Source organism: Pleurodeles waltl, chromosome 10 (assembly GCF_031143425.1).
Source record: "Pleurodeles waltl isolate 20211129_DDA chromosome 10, aPleWal1.hap1.20221129, whole genome shotgun sequence".
NCBI classification, from domain to species: domain Eukaryota; kingdom Metazoa; phylum Chordata; class Amphibia; order Caudata; family Salamandridae; genus Pleurodeles; species Pleurodeles waltl.
In genome coordinates this window covers 570,258,207-570,284,809 of record NC_090449.1, presented here as the reverse complement: position 1 = coordinate 570,284,809, position 26,603 = coordinate 570,258,207, and the positions used below count along the sequence as shown (strand labels likewise).

The following is a 26,603-nucleotide window of genomic DNA, read 5'->3' as shown; positions in this document are numbered from 1 at the left end:
TATCGAATCTATGAAAGATTCCAAAACTGGAGAACTATAGTTACAGGTAAGTGGAACTTTCATAGAGTCATATGCTTGAATCAGACTATAAAGCAGCATTTACGGTACACTGCATTGACAACAAATCATTAGAATTGCTGATAGATACATATTTTATCTGATAAAGCATGTAAGTATTTTAACATGCAAAGATGTGGTCACTTATAAGCACAATTATTCATGTTCGTAAACAATGATACCTACATATAAAACCCAACTATCAAAATATGCAATGTGCAGTAGCAGAAAACAAACATAGTGGGAGGCAGAGTTAGCTCACCGTTACTGGAACAGGTGCCGCAGGACCGCCTGTCTTACAGCCATATCACCCTGAAGTATTGCATCCAGACAGCAGTGTCTGGTAAACGTGTGTGTACTCTTCCAGGTGGCCGCTCTGCAAATGCCTTGTAGGGGTACACCTGCGAACAATACCATCGATGTTGAGACAGATCTTGTGGAATGGGTCAGTACTGAAGCTTGCAAAGGCCTTCCAGCTGCCTGGTGACAAAACTTTATAGTAGCTACTATCTATCTTGCTATGTCTTGTTTCAAAAGGGGTTGGCCCTTTCGCGGGGCACTATAAGCGACAAATAACTGTTTTGACTTGGGAAAATGATTGGTTTTCTCCAAATAAAACTTAATACATCTTTTGCTGTCCAGCGAGTGAAGAGCCCTTTCTGCAGGGCTTTAGCGGAATGCGGTCTGTCTCAGAGAACAGGAGCATTTCCAAAAATCATTGTTGGCGAGGCCAATATGGGGCTATCAAGATTAGTCTGCAACATTCTCTCAATTTTTGTGAGCACTCTTGAAATCAGGGGAATGGTTGGAAAAGCATAGGAAAATATTCTGAACTATGAGATCAAAAAGGATGGTAATCCCAGCTTGCATAAAAGTGGCATTTGTTGTTCTGCGGGGTCGCGAAGAGATCTATGTTGGGCTTGCCCAATTTCTTGAAGACCTGGATGAGAGCTTTTTGATTCAACTCCCATTCCTGACAGGAGGATGTTAGTCTGCTGAGTTTGTCTGCTGTCTCGTTCTGTCTGCCTGGTAGGTGTCCTGCCCTTAAAACTCACCCCATTTTGAATAGCCAATTCCAAATACTTTGAGATTCTCGAGATAGAAGAAGCGACTTTGTTCCTCCCTGCTTGTTGAGGTAATGCATTGTTGTTGTATTGTCCGTTCTTATGAGAACAGCAGACTGTTTTATTCTGGGGAGGAAAGCCTGCAGAGCCTGAAAAACTGCTCTTAGCTCTAAGAAACTGATGTGACATTTTTGAAAAGAGCTCTTCCACTTTCCGCTGAGCTTTAGGTCTTGAGGATAAGCCCCCATCCTTCCAGAGCCGAATAGGAAGACCTATCGCAATGTTTGACTTTTTTGACCACCAGTGGAGAGCTTCGATCACGCGTGGTCACTGTGACAGTGTCATTTAATGACCCCTCCTTTTGTACCCATTGAAGATACAATTCTTCTTGTAGGGGGCGCGTTCTTAGGCAGCAATATGGAATTAGCTGAATGCAAGATGACATCATCAATAGAGATTTGTAACTGCGTACCGACAGAAACTTTCTTCTTTGAAGTCTGGTTGCTAAGGACTTGAGTTTGGTTTGTCTTTCTAATGTAGGGAAGGCCTTGTCTCTGACAGTGTCTATTGTTGTTCCTAAGAAAGTAGTTACTCTTGCTGGCAAGATCTTTGATTAGTTACAATTTAGAGTGAGACCCAGTCCGTCAAATAATTCCACGCAAGCTCTTGTTGAATTGCGAGCCAATCGATTCGGTTGTGCTTTTATGACCCAATCATCTAAATATGTAAAAATCTGGAGTTTTTGCTTTTTTAGCCAAGCTGCTACCGGAGCCAGACACTTTGTGAATATTCTGGGGGCAGATTTCTCACCAAACGGAAGAACTCTGAACTGGAAATGGCTGCTGGCTACTGTAAAGTAAAGGAATTTTCTGTGGGCCGGAGAGATTGGGATATGAAAGTATGCACCATGTAGATCCAGGTTTGCCAAATAGTCTCTGTGGTTCATACGGAGGAGAATGTCCTGCAACGTGACGATGCAAAAGGTTTGACGCTTGAGTTATTTGTTGAGGTCTCGGAGGTAGATGATGGGACGCCATTCTTTCCAGTTCTTGCGTATAAGAAACAGGAGAAGAATCCTCACCCCTTCTCCGAAGAAGGGACTATTGCTCCCTTCTTTAGCATGGTCTTGACCTCCAACCGGAGAGGTTTTAGATGTTTTTGAATGAAGGTATTTTGAGGGTGTAATGGTGGGATTTCGGTGAATTCTAGGGTGTGACCGAATTGAACTATTTAATACCCATTGGTTCAATGGTATTTCTGGCCATTTTTTTAAGTGGGATATTCTTCCCCCTATTCTTTGCATCAGTGTTGAAGAGGTAGCTGGAGCCTGAAACCAGTTATTGGCGATGACCTGTTTCTTTCCCTTGACGTGCTATGCCCTTAGGTGGAGGTCTAGCATAGGACGCTTGGGGAGGTTGCCTTTGTGAATATTGTGTCCAAAACTGCTGAGTTGCATAGGAGGGGTAATGAAAGTTTTGAAAACTCCCTCTATATGATGGTACTCCTCGACCTCGGCATGAAAAGGCAACTTCTTAAACTGTAGGGTATCCAGTGATCTGGCAGTGTCCATATCTGTTTTAATCGCTTGTAGGGCTTCATCTATGTGCTTGCCAAAGACAGCCTCCCCATCAAACGGAAGGTCCAATATCTTATTCTGCACCTCCGGTTGAAACGTAGTAGCCCTAAGCCAGCCTTGTCTACAGAGCACCACCCCACCTGCTGGTTGTCTAAAAGCAGTGGTGGCACTATCCACTGCGCAGCCAATGATTTCCGCTGAGGTGCGCTCTTTTCAAACAAGATCTTTGAATCCTCCTGAAGCTGGTCTAAATATGGAGCGATATCCGCCAATAATTGCCTGTCCTATCTGCCCAAAACACCTAAGGAGTTTGCTGCTCTCACTATAAGCCCAGACATGGAGGAAAACCTATTCCAAATGTTGTCTTAGCTTTCTTGCTTCCTTGTCCGGAGATGGTGTAAATTGGCGTTGACGGATTCTTTGATTGCCTCTGCGCTGCCGGAGTTATTACTGAGTCTGGTTTCCGATGCACAATTAGATGTGCTAGAGAGTCTTCTGGGGCTTTTTACTTTTTGTCTATTCTTGGTAAGACAGAAGTTACAGTGGAATGTTCTTCATCACCTTTAAACCTTCCTCCCAAATGTAACTCACTATGGGCATAGATCGTACACTCTCTTGAAAGGGGTTCTTAAAATCATAGAACAAGCAGACAATTTGTTTAGATGCATGGGTAGCGCAAATCTCTTTTTTCAAGCAGATTATGGAAACCCCCAATGTCTCCTGGGGGTGAATCCACAGAAGTAGGCGATGGAGATGATAGGGTTGGTATTAAATAGCTATTGCATTCAGATTTTGTGTCCTGGAGCTCTCCTTCGTACCTCTCCTTCTCTGAGGAGTCTGTATCCTGTAGAAATGTTCCCTGCGGAGTACTCCTCGCTGATCTGGGCGAAGACGTAGGTCTCGGTACTGGGGTGGAAGGATAAGGTAGAGACGGTTGAGGTTACGTTTGAATTTTTTTCTAACTGTGGTGCAGACGGAAACCTCTTTTTGTAGTCCGACAGTGCAAGTTGGATATCAGTGATAAGGGAACTTGGAATAAACACCATATCCTCTGACACACCTCGTTGGTATCTCTGAGGAGAGTAATATTGCTTGTCATACTCTTGGTCATATTCGTCTTCTTCCTCCTGATACTTGACCTGGAGCTGAGAAGGACTATGAGCCGCCCCAAATGGCCCATCATGGTGTCGCCGACTATGACTCTGCAGACGGTGGACTCATCGTCGACGGTCTTTCATCTGGAGGAACTGAAGAAGGCTTTTTAAATGTAGCAATTATCTTTGGTGGCGGTGTGGCTCTGAAGAAGGTTTAGAAACCTCTTTTGAAGTTGAAGGCTGGTGTTTTGATGAGGAAGACTTCCTTTCACGAGGCGATTTTGATAGGCTGCGGCCTTTACCAGACCCCTATTAGGCTTTTTTGAAAGCTTTAGAGGGCTGTTCTGAACCCTTTTCAGAATGAGGTGATCTTTGTCTTTTGTAAGACTTTTTGGAAGACCAGGAAGAATCCTCGCTGTTTGAATCTGAGACAGAGTTTTTTCTTGTTTTAAGCTTTTGCAGCCACATGAACAGACTTCCCTCTCTATCCTTCAGTTTTGGAAGAAAAGGTACGACATACCTTACATTCTTTAGCACAATGATCTGGACAGAGGCAATATACAGTCTCTATGTGAATCCTCAGAATGAAGTATTTTCTTCTCACATGTACTGCAGGCTCTAAATAGACCTTTTCTCTCCATGTCAGACATTATGACGATAATGTCAGTCCAGAGGTATTGTGTGTGTGAAAAAACACTCTAGGACAAATAAGAATCTAAGTTGTAGTGGTAAAATCTATTCCAAATAGGAAACAAGTGAGCAGAGCTCAATGGAGACTCCCGAGCACGACGTATGGTAGAAAATCTTAGGTACTGGAGCTTCTCTCAGGAGGGTTCTAGAGGGTGGGATCATCTGATTGGTGGACTCGAGTTTAGCCCTTTTTTACATAATGACTTGGATAGATTACTTAAGATTAAGCCAGTAAGCCTTCATTTTGTCTATGGAGACATTATCTTTTCTGAGGTACCGGGGACTCCCATCTCAAAGACGGGGAATGATTCAAGCATGTGAATCTATGAAAGTTCCAATACTGGAGTAACTGGAGATACTTCCTATATTCGTCTACTCACGTACAATGGGCACTTAATTTGTTATGTACTACTTTAATTTCACGCAAGAAAAACATTGTAAAATGACCCTGAAAATGTATTAAATATACAAAAATATGTAACATTTGCGAACTGAGACACCTATCTATTTAGGAAAAAAAAGTGGGCACTCTATCAACAAGAGTAAAACAAATGGGGTGCTTTGAAAAAAAAACTGATTTTGTTTCTAAATTTTAATCTACAGGGGGGGATTACAGCTTTGTACGAATGTTGCATAGCATCTACTGCTAGTAACTTTCATGTAATTCTTCCTAAAAACTTGCACCCACACTACCCTTGCTTTTTGTATCCACTCACTGAAACCCTCTCAGCTTAGCACACAGCACTTCCTGGGTTGATAATTTTCTCTTTGTCCTTACATGAAGTATACTATACTTCTTGCAGTGAGATCTGTGCTCTACAAATATAAAAAATATTTGTTGTATACTAGGAAGCCTATTTAACAGTAAGCAATTTGTAACACAACCAATAGTCCACACATTATATTTGACTAGTTTGAGGGCTACTGAAAAAATGAATCCAGATGTCAATGCTTTGAGCAGCTGTACTGCTACTGTCTTAGCTGGCTTAGAAGCAGGATGGAAAGTGAAGCATGCTATTTTATATTCAAAACGGTCATGGGTGAAAAAAACACAATCTACCTATCCTTGTCCTACAAACTACTCACCAGTTTTGACTACTGGACTTAAAAGGCAAAAAACGCTCAAAACCATAAAATGATAAAAGCCAAACATGATGATATGTTAGCATGGCTGGGATGGAAACACATTACATCCACAGCTTCTTTTATTTGGTTTGAAAATCAACAGGGCTCTATCTATGGTAAGAACCCAACCTCATGGTAGCCACCATAGAAGGGCTTCTAAGAATATTGTAAACTAAAGGGCACAAAATGATATCAGGGCTACTGAACCTCACTTTTGAGATTCTCAGTAAGCAACCTTTTTTTGTAATGAAATGTATTGGGTTTTAATTTAAAAGAAAGCAAACACCTCAGCATCAACACACAGGTATCCAATATCAACCTCCTGCTCCCCACACCCCCCACTATTACATCTATCATTCTTGTATTACATTTACAACTATAATTCTTTGTTTGGTTCATCATTAACCCAATGCATTTATCTGTGAAATTTTCTGTGTTATTTTCCAAGTTCAAGGCGATCTACCGTTTGGACGATCAATTAATTTCACTAACAGGTTGGCCCAATCAGCAAGATCCTATGTCAGTTTCTCGTCCTTACTTGTATTTCTCAAATGTTAGTCATTTATTTCAGTTACAGCCCATTCTAATTGATCAGGAATCGTATTTTGGAGCTCTAGGTGACATCAACACAGTGCCCAAGTCAATCATTCATATCCTCATTTAAAATTTTTGTACAATAAGAAATATCTCTAGTATGCAATGTTTCATTGCCCTCTCCGGCATACCATTTGTCATCATTTGCAAACTTTTGACCCCACCCCGCACAAATGCAGCCACTTGTGAGCATCCTAAAATCATATTCAAAAAGAGAGGCTATTTTATGTTGCACTTAGGGCATGCTGAGGTTCTGTATGGGTAGATCTTGGCTACTGGAAGGGCAATGCATTTTCTTCTGTTGTGGAAGGTTCTTCAAAGAAAGCAGCCAAGAGTGCGATACAAAAACTGGCCTCGACCAAAGGTAAAGGCATCCCTCAACTGATCAAAAGAAAAAACCTGATTGATAAGTTAGTGGTCTCCCACACCACTACACCCATCCACCTGCCATAGTGATAGTGATGTTTGGGACATATGGGGGCTTATCAAAACCACTGATCACTCTTTCCCATACAGCAGCTGTCTGCCTGATTAAGTATGGAAACACTGTTCCTGCCTGTTTCCCCATCATGAAGGTTTTAGTCAGGTCATGCATGGGGTCGGCTGCAGCCAATACTGTTTCTCCCAATTGTCATTCGGGTTAAAACAGTGTGTTGTCACTCAGCCCAGCATAACATACATAAGTCAGGCAACCTCAGCCCACCTTTTGTCCATGGGATCCTACAAACAATCCAGTCTAACACCACTGCATTTTACTGCAGAGATGAAGAAGACAAGCAACCTCTTCAACTCACAAACACATCTTCAAGGGCAGGGGTTCGTAATACAGTAATACATACAAGGATAAAACACCATCTTCGCTAGTGCTATCCAGTCCAAGATGAACAATGCTAGTGCACTCAAGAATATTACCAAGCCTGCGAGGCCCGACATCACCCTTTCCATACTGAAGTCCTACTGTTCGTCAGGGTCAACTGTCACCTAGATGGCCATACATATTGAGAGTGGTTTAAATTCCATCTTGTGCCTACACCCAGCAGTTCCTCAGGGGCATTCCTTCCAGAGCGTACAACAATGACTTTTTACTATTTATCCTGAGACCAGGTATATTACCAAACTGGGCTAACTCTTGAAAGAAGAATCTGTAACAACTGTTGTGGGGCTTTTAAATATACCAACATATCATTTGTGTGAGGAAAGCAGTTTACTATATGGTGTGGTTGTGCTACCTCATCATGTATCAAACTTAGAGATCTGTTTTGGGGTCCAGTTAGGCTCGCATGCAAAACCTACACTCAACCCTAGTTAGCTGTCGCTTCAAGCAGTCAGACTTTGTTAAACGATTTACAAAAAAAATCTTATTTTTGGGGGATTTTTAGACACTGAAATGAACAAAATCCATCGGAGGTATGTTATTAAACAAATAATAAATCACTGCTTTTCATTCAAATGGCAAGCATGCATTGGCAGCTAAGCGGTTACTGGTTACTTAGCTAACATTTTCAAAATCTTTTGTAAAGCTGAGTACAACTATTCCAGCCCGGTCTGGGCTACCAACTCTGACAGAACAAGTCACAGGGGTCAATGAGGCTTGGCAGGACAGTTACCTTGTAGTTAAAGCAGTCTCCAGACAGGGTCCACGCTCTACGGTCAAAACGCCATAGATATCAATGGCTTGGTCCTGATGCAAGGGATACAGGATGATGAAGGTGTTGAAAGATGTTGATCCGGTGGCAAGGGTCTTCCTGGGGCCAAACCTCGGACCACCAACACTGTGGAGTAACTCTGGCTGCAGGGGTCAGTGTCCCTCGAAGTCCTACCGAAAGGTTGCCACTGGTCAACTGGTCTGGCTACAGTGAAACGCAATTGTTATTATGTACCAGTAAGAGTAGTTTTGTAGCTTGAGGAATTTTCTGGATTCTCATGCTGTGCATAATTCCATCTAGTGATTGGGTCGGAAATTTCTTTTATATGGTAGTTCGTCTATTGCTTTTCTTTTTTGTTGGGCATAGACTTTTTTTGTTGGGCATGTACGGTCTCCACTATTTGGTGCTTGTTCCCTCCGTATGTGATATCAGACGCCCTCCCTAGGAGCCTTCCTCCTGGCTGCATCGTCAGATTTTTTTTTTTTTGAGCTTCCTGTTTGTGTTCGGTATGAATGTTCTATGTTTACTTGTGTTGCCTCATTTTCTGGGGAGCGGGTGGGTCGCCTGTGTATTCAGAAATTTCTTCAAGCTGCAAAGCTACTCCTACTAGTAACTAACCATTTCATTTTGCTACTTGAATCTTTTCTAGATTCACATGTTGTGCATTGGTTTTGTAGCAGCTTCCTTCATAGTGATGGTTGGGTTGAAGAGAAGGTTGAAGAGGAGGTTGAACTTCTAAACAGATGTTTTAGAACTTTTTGTCCCACTTGTGCATCTAGGTTTACTTGAACATCAATATAATAGTGTTTTTTTTTTAAAACGTGTATTGATGCCCATGTGGCTGGCATGCAGATGACGCTCAGCAGAACATTTGCTAGAAAGGCTAATGTTGCTGCTTTCTCCCATATAGAGTACGCCCTTGGCTTTCCTTCTAGTTGGATGACAATTTTTTATGACATTTCGATTACCTGTGTTATCCATCTTGCAATGCCTCTCTTAGCAACTGATTCACCTGTATTGTTGTTTTCAAATGAAATGAAAAGTTGTTTTCCTTTTCTGATGGTCTTTGTTTTTTCTATGTAAAACATTATTGCCGTCTCTGCTTGGGTCTTTGGATTGGCGAACAAACTTGACATGTGTATCATTTGATTTATGTGAAATTGGAATATGACCTTAGAGAGGAATTACGGGTTAGTTCTTAAGCCTATCCTATCTTCATGTATTTGCATACACAGTGCCAGTATGGTGAGTGCCTGTAACTCACCTGCTCTGCTTAGTAAAGTCATGGCAATTAGAAATTATGTTTTTGGCATGATGAACTTCAAACTTGATTTACAGATTAGCTCAAATGGTTCCTTCATTAACTGTGCGAGGACCACATTGCAATTCCTTGTAGGATTTGGCACGCTCCTAGTTGGTGCTATTCTTTTTGCCCCTTCTAAAAATCTTCTGCTTAATGCAGCAGTGAACAAATGTTTCCTCATGTAGCCCCTTGTGTATACTACTATTGTTGCTAGACGTACTTTCATTGAACCATCTGTTATGCCTTCTTACAACAAATGAGTTAAATATCTAATTACTGTAGTTTTTCCTGACCTGTTTGTAGGCAAATAATGTTTTTGGCACCAATATGTGAATCTTTCCCATTCTTCAATGTAACATCTTCTAGTTGTTGCTTTCCTTGCCTATCCGAGGACTGCCACGAATGTTTCAGGTAATACTAAACAGCCAAATTCTATGTCTGCAAGAGCCATACTGTTAGCCTCAATGTGTTTAGTTCTGGATGTAAAGCCCTTCCTCTTTCCTTGGAGAGTAGATCTTGCAATAATTGTAGCATTTCCATTTCTTCTGCCATCACCATCAAATCTGAGTACGAAGTCTGTCTTGGCCACTGTGGCGCTATTAATATGAGCAACATCTGTGACTGTCTGCACTTGTTTATTACTCTTGAAGCAGTGGTATTGGGGGAAAATAGTAAGCAAATTTCCCTTACCAAATTATCAACAGTGGATTCCCCAAGGACTGAGGGTATGGATGTCTGGATGTAAAGAACTGGCATTTTCCATTTTGTGGTGTTGCAAACAAGTCTATTTTTGGGGTTCCCCACTGTTGGAACTCTGTCTCTCATATGGTTTGATTCAGTTTCCACTCGTCTGAGATGGATGTTTGTCTGGCAAGTTTGTCTGACAGCACACTGCCTACTCCTGGTAGATGTATCACTGTAATTGTCATTTGTCATCTTTTTCGTTTTCAAATGGCCCATCTGCATATTCATTGTGCCATCTTTGACAGGGAAAAATACTTTTTGTTTACCCCCCACTTCCCACTTGTTGAGATAAAATATTGGGGAAACATCCTGAACAACTAGGTCTAAACCAGTACTTGCCTGAACCACTACTGCTAAACAACTAAAATGTCTCTACAACTAAGTACTGAACAACTACTGTCTAAACAACAATTGTACCTGAATAACTAATTTTAAAGGTAAGGGTTTCTTTTTGGTTTTCATGGTTTATTAGTTGTTTAGAGAATATATATATATATATATATATATATATTGTTCAGGCAATTGTTATTCAGGCACAATTGTGGTTTAGACAGTAGTTGTTCAATACTTAGTTGTAGAGACTTATTAGTTGTTTAGCAGTAGTTGTTTAGGACCTAGTTGTTCTGTCACATATTCCAAATATTGTTGTTGTATTGTCTGTTTGTATCTATATTGACTGGCTTCACAACTGCTGCTGCAAAGCTTTTAAGGATAGGAACACAGTTTTCAACTCCAGCAGGATTATATGTTGAGCTGCTTCCAGAGGATTCCATATTCCTCTCACATTTAGTTTCCCCACATGTTCTCCCCATCCGATATGTGAGGTGTCTGTGGCAATGGTCACTGTTGGCATTGAAGTAATAAATGGTCTTCTACTGTTACATTTGTCTTGTTCCATCATCTCATCTTTTCGTTGTATTTTTTGCGCAACAACCACTAAATCCTCCCAGCTGCTTGTGCCAATTGACTCTGCATCAATTCCTGGATTCGTCTCATCTGGTGCTTCACATATGGAAGTAGTGGTATACATGAAGCCATCATTCCTAATAATTCCCCCACATTCCTCACTGTCAGAGACTAACCCTTCTGGTATCGGAGAGCTTCCTGCGTTGTAGCTTGTACCCTCTTGACTCATGGGAACACTTTCCCTTGAATTCTGTCTATCTTCACTCCTAAGAAGAGTTTCAGTAGTTTCTGATTTTGGCGAATACTTCTCCATGTTCACTGAGAATCCTCGTCTGTGCAGTACTGTCATCAATGTCTTTATTTTTTTGCACTTGTGCACTGAGTTTGCTCTTACCATCCAATCGTCTAAGTACGGACAGACATATTCCTTTCTTTCTCAGGTGTGCTGCCACAGCCGCCAGGCACTATGTGAATACCCTTGAGGCTGACTTTATGCTAAAAGGCAGTACTTTAAACTGGTAGTGTGCTTTGCTCATCACAAAACGCAGAACTTTGTTGGTGTTTTGGAATCACTAGACTTTGCATAAAGGCATCCTTTAGATCTATGGTTTTCATGAAATCCCTCTGCTGGAGTTGAGAAATAACGTTTTGAAGGGTTGTCATCTTGAAATTGTGTTTTTATGAATTTGTTCAAGAAACAGACCTAGTATATGCTGCAGTGCCATGTCTGGTTTTGGAACCAGAACATATGTTGGGAGACTCCTTGATTTCTCTCTCTGGAAGGCGCTCTTTCTGCTGTTTCTTTTTGGAGCAGTTCCTTTACTTAATGTTATCTCTTCCTTTGTGTGTGGTTTTTGTTTGGATAACATGTTGGCGGGTGTTTCTCCAACTCTATGGAATATCTTTACTGTATTATATTTAGTACCCACTTGCCTGATGATACCTCCCTTCACTTCTGGAGGATGTTTAAATTTCCCCCCACTTGTGGTGTGTGTGGATGGAAAACCAACATCAAGGAGTCACTTTGATGTTGTTGCTGCCCTACTCAATGGTAGGGTTCTTCTTCTTATTCAACCATGAAAGGACTGTCTTTGTGATGTTTGAAACTGCCAATGATGTGTTGCAGGCTGTGACTGGTTTGTGCTTTGGAAGCCTTGATGTGGTGTTCCTGTCTGAAACTCACCTCTTCTATTTAAGGGAGTTCCCCTTCTAGGCTGACCCCTGAACTGTAGGGCCCCCAATGAGTTTGCTGTATCATTGTCTTTTTTTTTTTTTAATATGGGGCAGCATGTCATCTGCTGCTTTGCCAACAAATGTTCACAATGGAACAGACTGCTGATGTTGGGAGTACTTCATTCTTCAACCTCATATTCTGAGTCATGCATGGCATCTTAGTGTTGTTCCTGTCACCATCTGACATGCTGCTGTGTCTGCATCATAAAGTGCTGACTTTAGGCATGTGTTTGCAATGCCTTTTCCTTCCTAGACAATGGCTTTTCCTCTTTTTTGATACTGCTCAAGCAGGTGCTTCATTAGTCCCGCCATCTCCTACCACACCTGATGGACATTATCTGTTTAGCAAAGTGTTTGAGTTTGCTATACTCCATTGTGCAGAGGCTCCTCTTTCGAATTTTCTAACCATCATTTCAATCCTTCTGTTCTCCCCACATTTCAGGGAACCAGAGGTGGTAGGGATATTTGCTCTCTTCTTGGATGTGGATAAGATGATTGAATCTGCCACTACATTGCCCGGGATGTATGCTGAATCCTTGCAGGAGTGCTTGTACTTTTTCTCTACCCTAGGAGTTACTGCCGTGCATTTTGCGGATTCTTTAAAGTCCTTTTTTTCCTTGCTCCATGATGCTTGGCAGCATAGGAAGTTACTTTACCTTGTTCTGTGGTGTTAATAATGTTTCAAGTAAGAAATAAGTCTGTGACTTTCCTTCCTTTATCTGCACCCCGTACCTTTCAGCTGCTTTTTTTTTTAATGATTGGTTATACATGGCCACAACATCTGGAGGCAATAGCCTGGAAGGATAAGTATCAATGGCTTCCTCAGGGAAATCTGCTCCGAGACTCTGCCATTGGTCTTTAAAACACCTTCTGATTCCTCAACATCTTAATCTCAGCTCTTCCCCTGTTTTCCCATCTTTGTAGAAGAACTGTTGTAACTCTTCCACCTTAGACTCCGGTGTTAGCGGTGGTTCTAGCTCCCTTCTCTCTAATCTTCCATCAAAGACTTCAATGAAATTCTGAAAGCCTGCAATGAGGCGTCAAATTCTTTCTTCTTTTGCAATATTTCTGCCATTTTGGCTTCAAGCCTTTTTTCTTGCACTCTATCTAGAATTCACATTCCTCTGCGCAGAGGGTAGTTGGTTTTCTCTTTTTCAGCATTGAAGATTGGGCTGCGTTTTTTTTTTTCTCAGCTTAGTTTGTCCTTCGAAGTTTTTTCGGCATCTTTCCTACCTGCAGTATCTGTTGGATGGATACAATGGCATCCTTGTGCTTTGTCTTCCCTTCGGTCAGCGAGATCTTCAGCATTGAGGCTGACTTTTGTTTTCAGGAGTCAGTTTTCAACTCAACCACCTTTACCTTTTTTCGGTGTTACCTGTCAGTGTTTTTCTTCTGTGTTCTCTCCACATCGATGAGGTCTTTCTCAATGTCAGAATCATCTTTTGCTTGTTTGTCAGCTTTATCTTCCTCCTCACTCGACAACCCTAAGTCTCTGAGTGAGGTAGCGTCCTTTTGACCCTGTATAGCGTTGTGTGTATGCCTTTGTTTGTCTCGGGCCTTCAGCGCCTTCACCTTGAACTTTGTGCAGGCCTTGTAGGATCCAATTTCAGACCCCATGGCTGACCTGCTAGTCAAACTTGTGGTGGCACTGTGGGCAGGAACGGAGTGTTCTAAATTTTATGAGCAGAGGTCCCCCTGTTTGTGCATTCTCTGCCTCTCAACAAAGCTCAACCTACTTCGATTTTATTTTACGTTCGCAGATATCCTTCTATTTTCTTGAGTTTTTCTCCCCTCCCCTTCGACAAAAAAAACTGCCTTGCTTCTTTTTAGCCTTCCAAATGCTTCCAGAATCAATGGCAGGAAAGAGAACCTGAAAATGGCAAATGGGAGGGAGGCTTCTGAGGAGGGCATCTGACATCACTGGAGGACAGAATACGTACTAAACGGTGGAGACTGACCAAAAAAAAAAAAAAAAGAGGACTTCTATATATAAGAAATTCCAGACCCAACCACCAAATGGTGGAATAATGCACAGCATGTGAAACCAGAAAAGATTCAGGCTGTGAAACCAGTGGTTCCCTTTAAGTGAGGCTAGTGTTCATTGTTGGACGATCAAACTGCACTCTGCGTCCAACAGACTTGGTGCAACTTTTGAGCGTCAAGACTGTCTCCCAGACTGCACTTCAGCAATGAGTGGCTGACATGCAACTGTGGCTACTAACTTGCCAGTACACACTTCTTCAGTTTTTTGTGTCTCTGTAACTGCAAAAGGAAATCAGCCAACTAACTCTTGGAGTCACTTCTTCTGTCGGAGGCTTGGGGAAGATTTTTCCTTTAGCAGGACACCGCAGGCACAGTCCTCTCTTTGCTAGCCCGAGAATCAGTGTAGGAAGCTGGCTCTCCATATGGTGCACTAAAATAAAGTATACAGTGCAGAAAGTCCAGTTGATCGGCAAAGATTTGCAGAGGCAAAAATAGATAGGTCTATTGCTCAATTTGTAATAGGTTTGGCGAGCAGTTAGGCTTATCAAGGAGTTGTGTTAAAGATTTGCTGTACTCACAGAGGCAATAAATGAGGCACACACTCAACGAATAAATCCAAGACCAAACTAGAAAAATATCATTTGATTCTATATAGGCTCTGAACCACAGAACTTGGTTATAAGGTAAGCAGTTTTTAAATTAAAAGTACTTTTCAGTTTCAAAAATCGACAGTGCAATTTTAAGAGTCAGAATTTTCAACGTTGATCTATGGGAGGAAAGGAAGAATGGAGTTTTGCAGTAAAGTACTCGACATACAAATTCAGTCTTGGGTTTTAAGTGAACGCCAGGCAAGGTCCAAATAAGCACCAAACATGCATCCACAGCAACACATGGGCAGCCAGGTGCAGAGTGCCAACTGTGTCAGGTGCCAAATGCAAGTCAATAGAGGTCTGTTTTGGAAAAAGGATGAAGGCTTGAGCCAGGAGGCTGAATGAAGAAAACCCATAGCTGCCCAGGAAAGTTTGGATGTTGAAGGACTCTGGAAACCTTCATTCCAGCCCCCCAAGGTCCAGGGGCTCAGGATGCAATGGTGTCCTCTGACGTCGAAAAACAGCTTACTGGACAGTCACGGTCAAGGGGAAATCTTTGGATTGAGGCTTCAAGGCAGATTCCGGTAGGGTCAACCCACAAAATACTCAGAATCACTGGGGAACCTTCACAGGAGCAGTGGGCTCTCGGGCCGTGGGCATGAGGCGCAGAGGTGGGTCCGGGTGCGGTTTCGCAGTTCCAACGGCCAGAGTTCATTTTCTTTAAAGTTAGTTTCACCTGGATAGGTTTGCTATCCACGGGTGATCTGGTCTTTGTTCAAGGCAGGCAGTCCTCCCAGGGCTTTGGATGTCGCTGGACTGCAAGATGGGTCGTCTTCTGATGCAGAATCGTTGAGAGCTGCAGACAAGCCGGTAGGGCTGGGGTCAAGTCAGTTGGTGTCTGCAGTCTTCTCTGCTGGTGTGACGCTGTACTATCTGGCTCTTCTTAAGTTGTCAGGAATATGAGTTCCAGGGTTCAGGGGTGCTGCCTAAATACTGAATTTAGGGACGTTACAGGGGTGCCAGGTGGTAGCCGATGGGCTACTCACATTTAGAGTGACTACACCCTTCTTATGGCCACTTCCTATGGGAAGTGGGCATAGCCCTAACAGCCTAATTCCTTGCAAACAAAATGGAAGAATTTAAAAAATAGTGTCCTTTTCAGCTCGTCCACCTTAGGGGTGGGACACCTAACATGAAGTGGACACTCCCCCTAATTTAACAAATTTTCCTGCCAGTCCTCCTGCCAAAAGTGGAGTCAGGAGCTGGGAGTCAGCCTTCTATATCATTTGGGGAGGCTGGGTCGCATTTCAGAGGCGGCAAGACCTTTGAAGCTCCCTGCCCTGGAATGTCCATCATGCCTGGACAAGGTGTTGTCACCTCTGCCCAGTGGAGGCCTTTGCTCTGAGCCCTCGAAAGTGTTGGCTCTCATCTCAGGGGGTCAGGACACTGTCTAAGGTGGCTGCACTGGTTTGCATCAGGCAGTGACCATGGTAGGGGTTGGTAGGTTTCCAGGGGGTGCCTTCCATGTGCATGTATTAATAAATCCATCAATTAATTCAGTGAGGGTTTATTAATACAAGATGTTTGCTACCAAACATCACCTAACTTCAGTGAAGCCATCATGTAGCTGGGGAACTAGTAATGATCAGTGCCCAGCACATGTACTTAAAAAGGCTTCACTGGTCACTTGTCACACAGGCTGTGGGACATTTCATGTTTTCATCTCATCTCTGCACCAAGACACACAGTCTGCAATTGCAGCACTGTGTGCAGTTGGTGAGAGGGTCCTTGAGGGAGGTACAGTCTGTGCTGCAGCCTTCTGGGGCTTTCTTGAGTGCCACATGCCCTTGGTACAGAGGGTACCATTTACTAGGGACTTACAGTGGCAAATAAAGGGTTTGCCAATTGGAAAACAACTGTGCAGTTTTGGGAGAACGATCTGGCACTGGTGACCTGTCAGCATGTGCATTAGAGCCCTTCGCTCCTCTATCCAGTGCAGACTTGAACTGAGGTGAAGATGCCAAGGGCGTGACTTTTATGCTTAGGACTTATCCTCGGGGATGCTATGACCACTAGCCAATGGGCTAATAAGTCCCCCTCCCTCCTGCAAAGTATAGCATCTACCTATCTCAGAATGAAATATTCTGCCCACTTCGCTTCTCGGTGCATGGTGTTGGGTAGCCCACCCACCCTAGATGTGTGGCTACCTGATGGCTAAATGCCCAAAGAAAAACTGGGTTGGCAACTGTTTCCCCCTATTTGTCTCCCACGCCAACCTGTCTGCAGCGGCAAGATCGTTCACAATGTGGGGGACTAAGTCTGACCCACAGTGAAGGACCCTTGTCACTCTAAATCCAGGTTTTGCTCCGGCTAACTAGCAGTGTCTCATCTCTCCCAAATGGGAGAGACAACTGGTCAGCCGAGCGCATGACATCTTGGCACTTCCCAGGGAAGTCGTGGTCACTCAGATCACAACCGCTTCTCTCATACACAGTACGGTCTCATATATAAATGACAAAGGCAGTTTAAGTTTTAAAGATTGCTTTAATAAAAAGACTGCATTTTAGATAGCAAAGCGTGAGCTGCAATAACCAGAACTACAAAACACAGTAGAATTAAAATAGTAACGATGAGAGTGAAGCACAAGAATAAGGCTATCATAGTGCCACTAGATTATTTTCTCTAAGTTATATGTCGAGCACAGCATGTGAAGCTCTAAGCCTGCCTTTCAGGTTCCCCCGGAAGGACATCGACCCTCATACCTGAGCACAGGCCTGTAATCTGCATCAGCATCTGCAATGGGGCATTCAGCATCTAGTTGTAGGTTCCTGGCCGGAATCTCCCTCTACTACAAAAGAGTAACCCTGTCGTGTGTCCACCATTTGACCATCCAAGACGGCTTCCCCTCTCACGCTCATATTTTGGGCTCACACCAAATTTGGCCTTCTTACCAGGGAGACGTGATATCTCTTCCAAAGGCAGGCCCTTCATGCTCCATCCTGAGAGCTGTTCACATCTCCCCCCAGGAGGACAGAAGCTGTCTCGTGGCAGTAACTGTTAACAGTCACTTGAAAGCTTGGGCAACAGAGTAGTAACTTTACAGAGTTCCCATTTACTTAATGGTTACACTAAAAGCGACTTTGGCATCAATTTGGGTTTAATGTAATGATTCTTTTGATACCTCAGAGTACCTACTTTAGAATGCCCATTCAGAACTTAGCACAACTGAGTTGTTGGGGTGTAACCCTGTGCTCGCCAATTGGGAGGCCAGACTTTCTACAGCAAGAACACAATTTTGTTTTTTTACTGTCAGGCTATATAAAACACATTTTACTATACAGCACCCTGCCTTAGAGATCAATAAGTCTACCTTATGGATTTATACATATATATACTTGCACATGTATATTTTTTTCCACTCAAAAAAACAAAGGATAGTGGGACTTCATAGTTAGGCTTCGATTTTACACTAACAAAACCATTGATATTCAACAGTTGTAATTATACTTACCTCAAGACACTATAACTCCTGCTCTAAGGTAACCGTAACTTGTCGCCCCGCCAGGCAGTTTTCTCATCAATAATTTTATTGAAAATATTGCAGTTATATTATACATGTTGTCACAGAAGATTTCATTACTGTTGTAATGAGGGGTATGTGGGGTATGTAGCAGTGTATGGCGAGGGTGCAAGTTATAGTTACCTTAGAGCACAAGTTATAGTGTCTTGAGATAAGTGTAGGGAAGCGCCTCTTTTTGACATTGCTACCCCCCACATTTTGCCGGGTATATGACGTGATGTCGACAAAGTGCACTGGGGTCCTGCTAACCAGGTCCCCAGTGCCAGAGCTCTTTCCTAAAAATGCAGTTGTTTCCCCAATTAGCAAAATGTTTAGCACCCTCTGTAATCCCCTAGTAAATGGTACACTTGGTACCAAGGACCTGGGGTACTAAAGGAGATCCCGGAGGGCTACAGCACAAATTGTGCCACCTTGAGGGACTCCTCACCACGTACATGGCAGGCTGTGTGTCTTGATGAAGACAAACGTGAAAAAGCCATATGGCACACGGCCTGTGTGCCATGTCCCCTAACACTGCATGCAATATATCTAAGTCACCCCTTTAACGTGCCTCACAGCCCTAAGGCAGGGTGCATTATATTACATGTGTGGGCACAGCTGCATGAGCAGCTATGCCCCGGTTATGGCTTGTTAATTCTCAGCCATAGTAAGTGACCAGGGAAGCCATTTTAAATGCATGTACTGGACATTGGTCAATACGCGTTCCCCCGCTACATGATGGCTTCACTGAAGATAGGGATGTTTGGTATCAAATATCTCCTATTGATGAACCTACACTGATGCCAGTGTTGGATTTACCAATACATGCACCTAGAAGGCATCTAAAAGGTGTCCCCTAAAACCTTACCAACCTTTTGTGTGCTCAATGACTGGTTTCTGCCATCCTGACACTGTCTGTCTCAGACCTGAGCTGCAGTGGACTAATGGTGCAAGCAAGGCTCCCTAGGCCTCCAGAATCAGATTCCATTGTGGTTTCACCCCTCCTGGACTGCCTGATAACGCCTGCAGCCTCTGCATGCAGACCCCTCTACCGTGACTGCTTTGGTAAAGAAAATGTGACACCTAAGAACACCTCTGCACCCATTGCCCCCGAGTCGTGGAGAAGAGGACCAAAGGTGGCTACCTGTACCCGAGAATCGTGAAGCCTGAGTGTTGCTGTTGGTTCAGCCCGTCTGACCTCCTTTCCAGAGCCTACAGACTTTTTGCAGTGACCGATCTCCATTGGAACGCAATGGGCACCCAGCGCTGTTTTGCAATCTGCATCCGGCCAACGCCTGTGCCGCTGAGGGTGTACTGTGGGTGCTGCGTTGGACCTTGCCCACTACTCACCTCTACTCCTGGCGATTGGTCCTGTAAGTTGCAGTATGCTACCTGTTTGCAGAACTTGTTTTTCTTCCCATATGTTAACATTTCAAAACTCAGAAATTGAACTGTCCACTTTTTATTGGATGCTCTGGCCCCACCCAGAGTGTGCACTTTTGTGGACCACAGCGGAAGCTCAATCACCCCACGGTTCTATTGCACAAACATGCAGAAAGTAGGAGATGCTACTCCCTGCAGCAGGTCTGCCATTGCTTCATCTGTTTTCAAGATGAAAACTTGCCTCCCAGCGGGCAGGAGCAGTTTCCCTGCTTCCCTCCCGCTGGAATCAGACTTAGTTTGCTCTTGTTTGGTGGGAGCTAGTGGTCCCCGGTGCCCTTAGAGGGGAGGTGGGTCCCGACCCTCTCTTATTCTAAAGGTCAAGCCCCGGGGAGGTGACAGTTCCCGGGGCCACAAAAGGAATACGGAGGGGGTTTCAACCACATGCACCCACCCCCCTACAATTTATAAAATAATCTGACCCCAGGACCTGGTCCAACCAGGGGCTCAAATACAAACAAGTACGTGAGACCACTGTTTTTTTTTATTTTATTTTTTACATTTCTTTCAGGATCCACAGATCCTTTGTAGTCTTACAGGAAAAATTTAAAACAAAAAATGCTTTCTTTCTGATGGAATAGGGTTAGGTGTACCTGTAAGAGTATGTTGGCTTTTTGAGGACATGCATACGATACCAGACATCTGGTAACTGATTGCAGGCAAGTCTGAGCCAATAGCTCCTTATAGGGTAGGAAATTCTCAATTCAGAAGGCTTAGTGCAGAAGCTTGTAGATTCTCAGAGGAATATCGTGACAAGCATTTCTGACTATAAGAGTCCATCTGTCCTCATACTGCAAACCAATTTGTTCTTTATGATTCTCTGATGGTACCTGAAAGTTACTCCGTGTGAAGTGTTCTCCAGTAGGGACTAATTCTGGGTAGTAGTTTGAAGCGTTCCCTATAGCTGCTATACTCCTCTTACTTCCCTTATGGCTGATGCTCTGCCATGTGTAGAGAACAACACCACTGACCATGAAACATTTCCACATGGAAACGGGATAGGATTAAGTGATCTCCTTACTCTTTTGCTGGTAAAGAGATGACATTTTAGAGTATCCACTTTAGCCTTCACACCTAGTCATTGCCACTTATGCCAAACAAGGAAGAATGCTGAAAGCCAGGTCCATAAATGTTTGCTGCATAGTGGGCTTGAGATAGTAGCCAACAGTGTCCTAAAAAGGGACAGGCTACTCCAAGGTAGCAGGGCAGAATACCAACCTTACTATATTTTGCTCGACTCAAATGAGCAGCACTAGGAAAGTATTCCAAGCCTGAGGAACTGAAACCAACACCAGCAGAAGCTCCTCGATGTCTCAGCGTATCAACCAGCAATATACCTAATAACAAAAACACCGTAGAGGTGCTGCAGCGCTATCTGACACTTGTCTCGTAGAATGTGACAGGCCTGACTAGACTTATGAAGTATGATCGGGCACAATTGCTCCTAAAAAAAGCTGAGATAATATGCCTACAAGAAACATGGCTAATTTCTCAATTGGCAATCCCGGGCTTTCAAGAAATACAAAAAGTTGCAATAAAAATAAATATATTTGGCACATCGTCTGGCGCCCTTTCAATAGATTTGAATGTCAATCCGGGCCTCACTGTACAAGTGGTTCCCACACAAAATGAAATACTATAGATAATTAGGCTGGAAATCTTAACTCCAAAACACATTAAGTTAAAATTCCTAGTACTTAATCTTTATTTTAATAAATTCAGTCATGACAGATCAGAAAATATGGCCCACTTAGTAGATACTCTGGACGGAATACTTTGTGAACACTTTAGTTACAACGTTATAATGTGCGGAGACTTTAACCTCAGGTCCCTGGGAGAGAGGTCAGCCGCTGAACAACCAGTATGTGTATGGCCACTGAACATTGCCATGATTTCCTTAGCAAACAGTCTTTTTTCCTTTCAGCATTCGAAAAATACAAGTTTTCATACACAGTCATTCCCTAAAACCTTTCAGGGTAAAAGCACCTTCGATTATATCTTCGCCTCAGAGGAAATCTTGTCTCCTTCGAAATCTGACAAGTAAACGCTAGCAATCATCTCCCACTCATCGCAATCATCAAAAAGGCTATAAGATGCATGGAAACACAAAAGGTAATAGGAATCTCACAAGGAGAGGAAGAATCACAACTAATCAGGCAGATAAAATGGGGTCCAGTGGCAACCTGGTTATACATCTCATGGATGAAACTAAATGGCCCCACAATGCTGACAGCGGCTGGCGACACACTTTGGGCTAGCTGGTCGGATATCGCTGACAACCTCTTGCAACAAGCAGGATCATCACATATTTCACAACAGAACTTCAATAAAATCCTCCCCCATCCTCCCATAATGGACGCAAACGGAGACTTGGTAGATTGAGAGTACAACACAACAAAACTAGGAATGCTGTAGAGAAAATGTCACTAGCCATAAAACTATGGGAACACGTTAAACACAAACAGCTGATTTGGTCACGAAAACAAAAACACGTGGAAAGCGAGGCTGCCCATATCTACTCCTTCATTGGAAAGCACAAGCATGCTGATTTAAGGAGGTACATTAAAAGAGTAACCCTCGAATCAATGCAATAAATGAAACAGAATGGATAATACATGTCAAGAAACTGTACACAGAGAACCCAACGCTATCTGAACACCAACTGGTTAAATATTGCATATACGATACCCCGCTGGCTCACGACTTTGCGCCTGAACGAAGGGAAATTTCTATCATCCTGCAAAATAGGAGATCATCAGGGGCACCCGGTCCAAATAGCATCCCTGCACAAATCTTCAAAGAAAACGAAGACCTTTGGTCCCCGGTTCTGTCCGCACTCTACTGCTCTTGTCTGGAATCAGAGGAAATACCCCCAGCCTGGAGAGGCTCCATACTGCATCCATTTTTTAAACAGGGGAATGGAAACGACCCAGCCAACTACCGTCTTCCCTCCCTATTAGACATCGAAAGAAAAGGCTTTGCCTTTGTCCTGTTGGATGAACTACAAAACTGGGCAGAGGACCCTGGGGTAGTACCTCTCTGCCAAACTGGCATTAGGGCAAAATCTGCAACCATAGATAACGTAGTGGCTCTCTCATTTCTGATACACGAAGCAACTACTAAAAAGAACCTTCCATTATCTGCGTGCTTTGTTGACTCTTCTGCAGCATTTGATGCGGTGGGCCGGAAACAGCTATGGACAAAGCTCCAAAACTGGGGAGTTCCAAGCAAACTATAAGGGCAATAATTTTACTTTACTCATCAATCTGGCTAAGAGTCAAGCTATCGAGCTCTGCCATTAGCAAGAAGATCCCCACCACAAGCGGGCTAAAACAAGGTTGCGTGCTCGCGCCTCTGATATTCAATCTTTATACAGCAGACATGTCACAAGCACTAAAACACGCAAACCTGAACCCACCAAAAATTGGGAATCTCTGACTCACCGTTCTGCAATATGCAGATGACATCGTCTAGTAGGACCACCCAAAAACTGGCCTACAAAAAGCACTTACTGCTTTGTATGGCTACAACATCGCAAATAAAATGATGGTAAATCCCTCAAAACCAAAAGTAATAATCTTTGGTGGGCCATTGAAACATCAGCACCTATACTGGAAAATGGGGCCACTCAACAACATCTGCAGCACAGATGCCTATAATTACCTGGGCGTCTGTCTATCGGCTAAGGGAAAGCCAAAAATTCATCTTCATCACTTGAAGGCAAAAGCTGATTTCATAATAACTAGACTGTCAGTTAAACAAAATCATGGAAAGCCCGACCGCCAGATTAATTCTTCAAGTACTGAAAGCTTCTTTCTTACCAGCATTAAATTATGGGCATGAAGCCTACTCAGGTCACCTTTCCACGTAGATAGAAAAGCGTCAAGTGAAAATCGATAAAAGAATATTCAAACTCCCAAAATATCTAAGGAGTAATCTGATAAGGTTAGAATTTGGGCTGAAAGGTCAAAACTGGGCACACATGGGGGCTTTCTTGAAGTACTACCATAAATTAACCATGGCACCAACTAACACTCTGAAATCGTTCCTTTGCCACATCTTCGAAACAAAATCAAACCCATGGTGACAATACTTAACCACAGCACTAACAGGCTTACAAATCGATTAAGATGAACTGACAAAACTGGCACAGTCACAAATATCCATTATGGCGATCCTGAAAAGACAGATAAATATCCTTTCCCCTGCATGTAGTCTGGGACAACTGAGCAACACAGCAGTGCAAAGAGTGGTGGCAGCATCCTATAAGAGTGATACACATCTGGCACCCCAGCCCTACTTAGCTAGCACAACTACAAAGGCCTGCGTGACACTAATTTCCTTTGCTAGACTGCTTGGCCTAAAAATAAAGGAACTGAAACCAAATTGGCATTCCCTCACCAGTATAAACTGTTGCAGACTTTGTGGCTATAAAACATAGACATGTATCCATCTATTATGCTGCTGTCTGTCACTGCTGAACGCATCACACACCTTACTAAGACCTCTCTTCCTTTGCCATGGCATAAGATCTTGCTCCGAGGCTAGAACTTTGGTATTCACTCTAAAAGAGCCAGTAGGGCCGGCCAAATTCGGGAAATTTATTTTGCAACTGCAAGCAAACTTATATGAAAACCGCACGTCGAACTGATTACATTTTTAATCATTTATCTGCTATAAACTAATGTCTTATTTTGAAAGTAGGATGCCTGGAATATACCAAGCTCTGATATCTATTGCTGCACCTCTAATTTTTCTTTAATTTTATTAGGCCTCAATTTTAACGGTTTTACAAATTGAGAATTGTGATTATTGTTCAACATCAGCGTATTACTTACATAACTAGCTGACATCTGTAACTTGTCACATTATGTGTTCTTTTGCAAAGATTTCTAAGCAATCACGCAATAACATTTCTTGATTTTTTTGTGGGAAAAAAAAGCTCTGTGAAGCCAGGTTGCATACCAGATGACCCTGACAATATCTACGCAGAGGTGTGTCAGCCACATCCTTCACAATCATGGACTGTTGCATGACACTCCTGCTTTCTGGAAGCAGTAATGTAAATTGATCCACAAATCCCAAATCAAGCTGTCAGAAACCTGGTAGAGGGGCTGACCTCAATCATTAGGGTGCAGATTAAGGATCCACAGGCTTTCTCAAACTGAGCCCATTTCACTGCTTTTTGTGGAGAGGGGCACCAGAAGTGTGTAAGGCTGAATACCTTTTTCAGAAAGCAGAAACAAAAACCAGCTGTGGAGAACTGGTACTTTTTTAAATAATTGGAAGAGTGTTTCCTTAACTGCAGGTTGCCAGTCGATTTTTGGTGGGTCACAAAAGTAAAAAAAAAAAACATATAAAGAAGCCTTTAAATCCTGCATGTATCTTGCCACATTTGCTGCACTTCAAAGATAGAGGTTAAATGTCAGGCTATGCCTTCTGATAATTGCTGCTTATGCATTAACATGGGAATTGGTGTTTACAAACTGCTCTCACTTTGCAGTCAGGAAAAGAATAAAGTTAACACTGTGACAAACTTCACTGGGTACAGGGAGAATACTAGGAAAGGCTGTAGGATGCCAATTTTTGTAACACAACAAAATGTTAATACCTGTAAAATATGACCTGTACACATTCAGCAGTTAGGAAAGTAAAAAGTAAGCACTTTTTGAATTTCTGAAGTGTGACCAACACTTCACCAACACAACCAAGGTACTTTACTTGGAGATGTATAAATGATAGATATTCACTGAAATCCGTTTCCAAACATTATCATTTGAGTGCCATATAGTTGTATTACTCAAATTGTATATTGGTGGACATTTAGTGGATATTTCAATGGAAAACGCGGTGTCCATTAATGAGAGAGGCCTACCACATTACAAATAGCTTGCCTAATGTTCTGTAAAAATATTTGTACAAAACTTTAGGCTGTGGGTCTAAAATATTTGGTAAGTACTGAATTGGAAAGTATAAATTTACTCTGCTGGCTAATTTATCAAAATGTCAAAGATGCAGGTCAGTGGAAGCAGGTAACACAACAAGTACCAAAGAAGATGAAATGTGGCACAAGGTTGCAAAGTATCAAACATAATAGATGTTTTTACATGAGTAAAATGCAGGTTTCCTAACAGTCATGTTGGAAACTTTATTAAATTTGGGGATGCCACCCAACAGCAAAAACATTGAAAGTGACAGGATCAGGAACTATCTGGGAATGCATACTACAATTTGTTACCAGGCTTTTAGCTCAGTCTTTTCTTTTAAGGTTTGTTCTTTTGATGCTCTCTTAAGAATAGGGTTGTTGTCTTTCTCCTAGAGTAGAATCTCGATATAGGGCAGTTGCCCTCTGGAATTCTGTTCTGTGTCCTACAGTGGGACATTGTAGGAAGCTGGCTCTGTCAAAATACGGTATCAAAATGAGATATAGTGTGCACAGAGTCTAGGGGTTCCCCAGAGGCTTAACAGTCCAAAGAAGATAATACTAATTGTAGGAAGTTGGCTCTGTAAGCACTATTTCAAAGTAAGGAATAGTATGCACAGAGTCCAAGGGTTCCCCTTAGAGGTAAGATAGTGGCAAAAAGAGATAATTCTAATGCTCTATTTTGTGGTAGTGTGGTCGAGCAGTAGGCTTATCAAAGGAGTAGTGTTAAGCATTTGTTGTACACACACAGGCAATAAATGAGGAACACACACTCAGAGACAATTCCAGGCCAATAGGTTTTTGTATAGAAAAATATATTTTCTTAGTTTATTTTAAGAACCACAGGTTGAAGATTTACATGTAATACTTCAAATGAACGGTATTGCAGGTAGGTACTTTAGGAACTTTTAATTAGCAAAATAGCATATACAGTTTTCACATAAATCACATATGGCTATTTTAAAACTAGACACTTAGTGCAATTTTCAACAGTTTCGGGAGGGAGTAAGAGTTTGTTAGTTTTTGCAGGTAAGTAAACCACCTACAGGGTTCAAGTTTGGGTCCAAGGTAGCCCA

At 42.6% G+C, this 26,603-nt stretch overlaps 1 protein-coding gene across 4 annotated transcripts in view; it reads right to left on the bottom strand.

Annotated features, from left to right (window-relative positions):
- NKTR (natural killer cell triggering receptor) overlaps positions 1-26,603 on the bottom strand; it is a 464,854-nt gene that overhangs the window by 111,950 nt on the left and 326,301 nt on the right. The gene's annotated exons all lie outside the window — the stretch shown is intronic.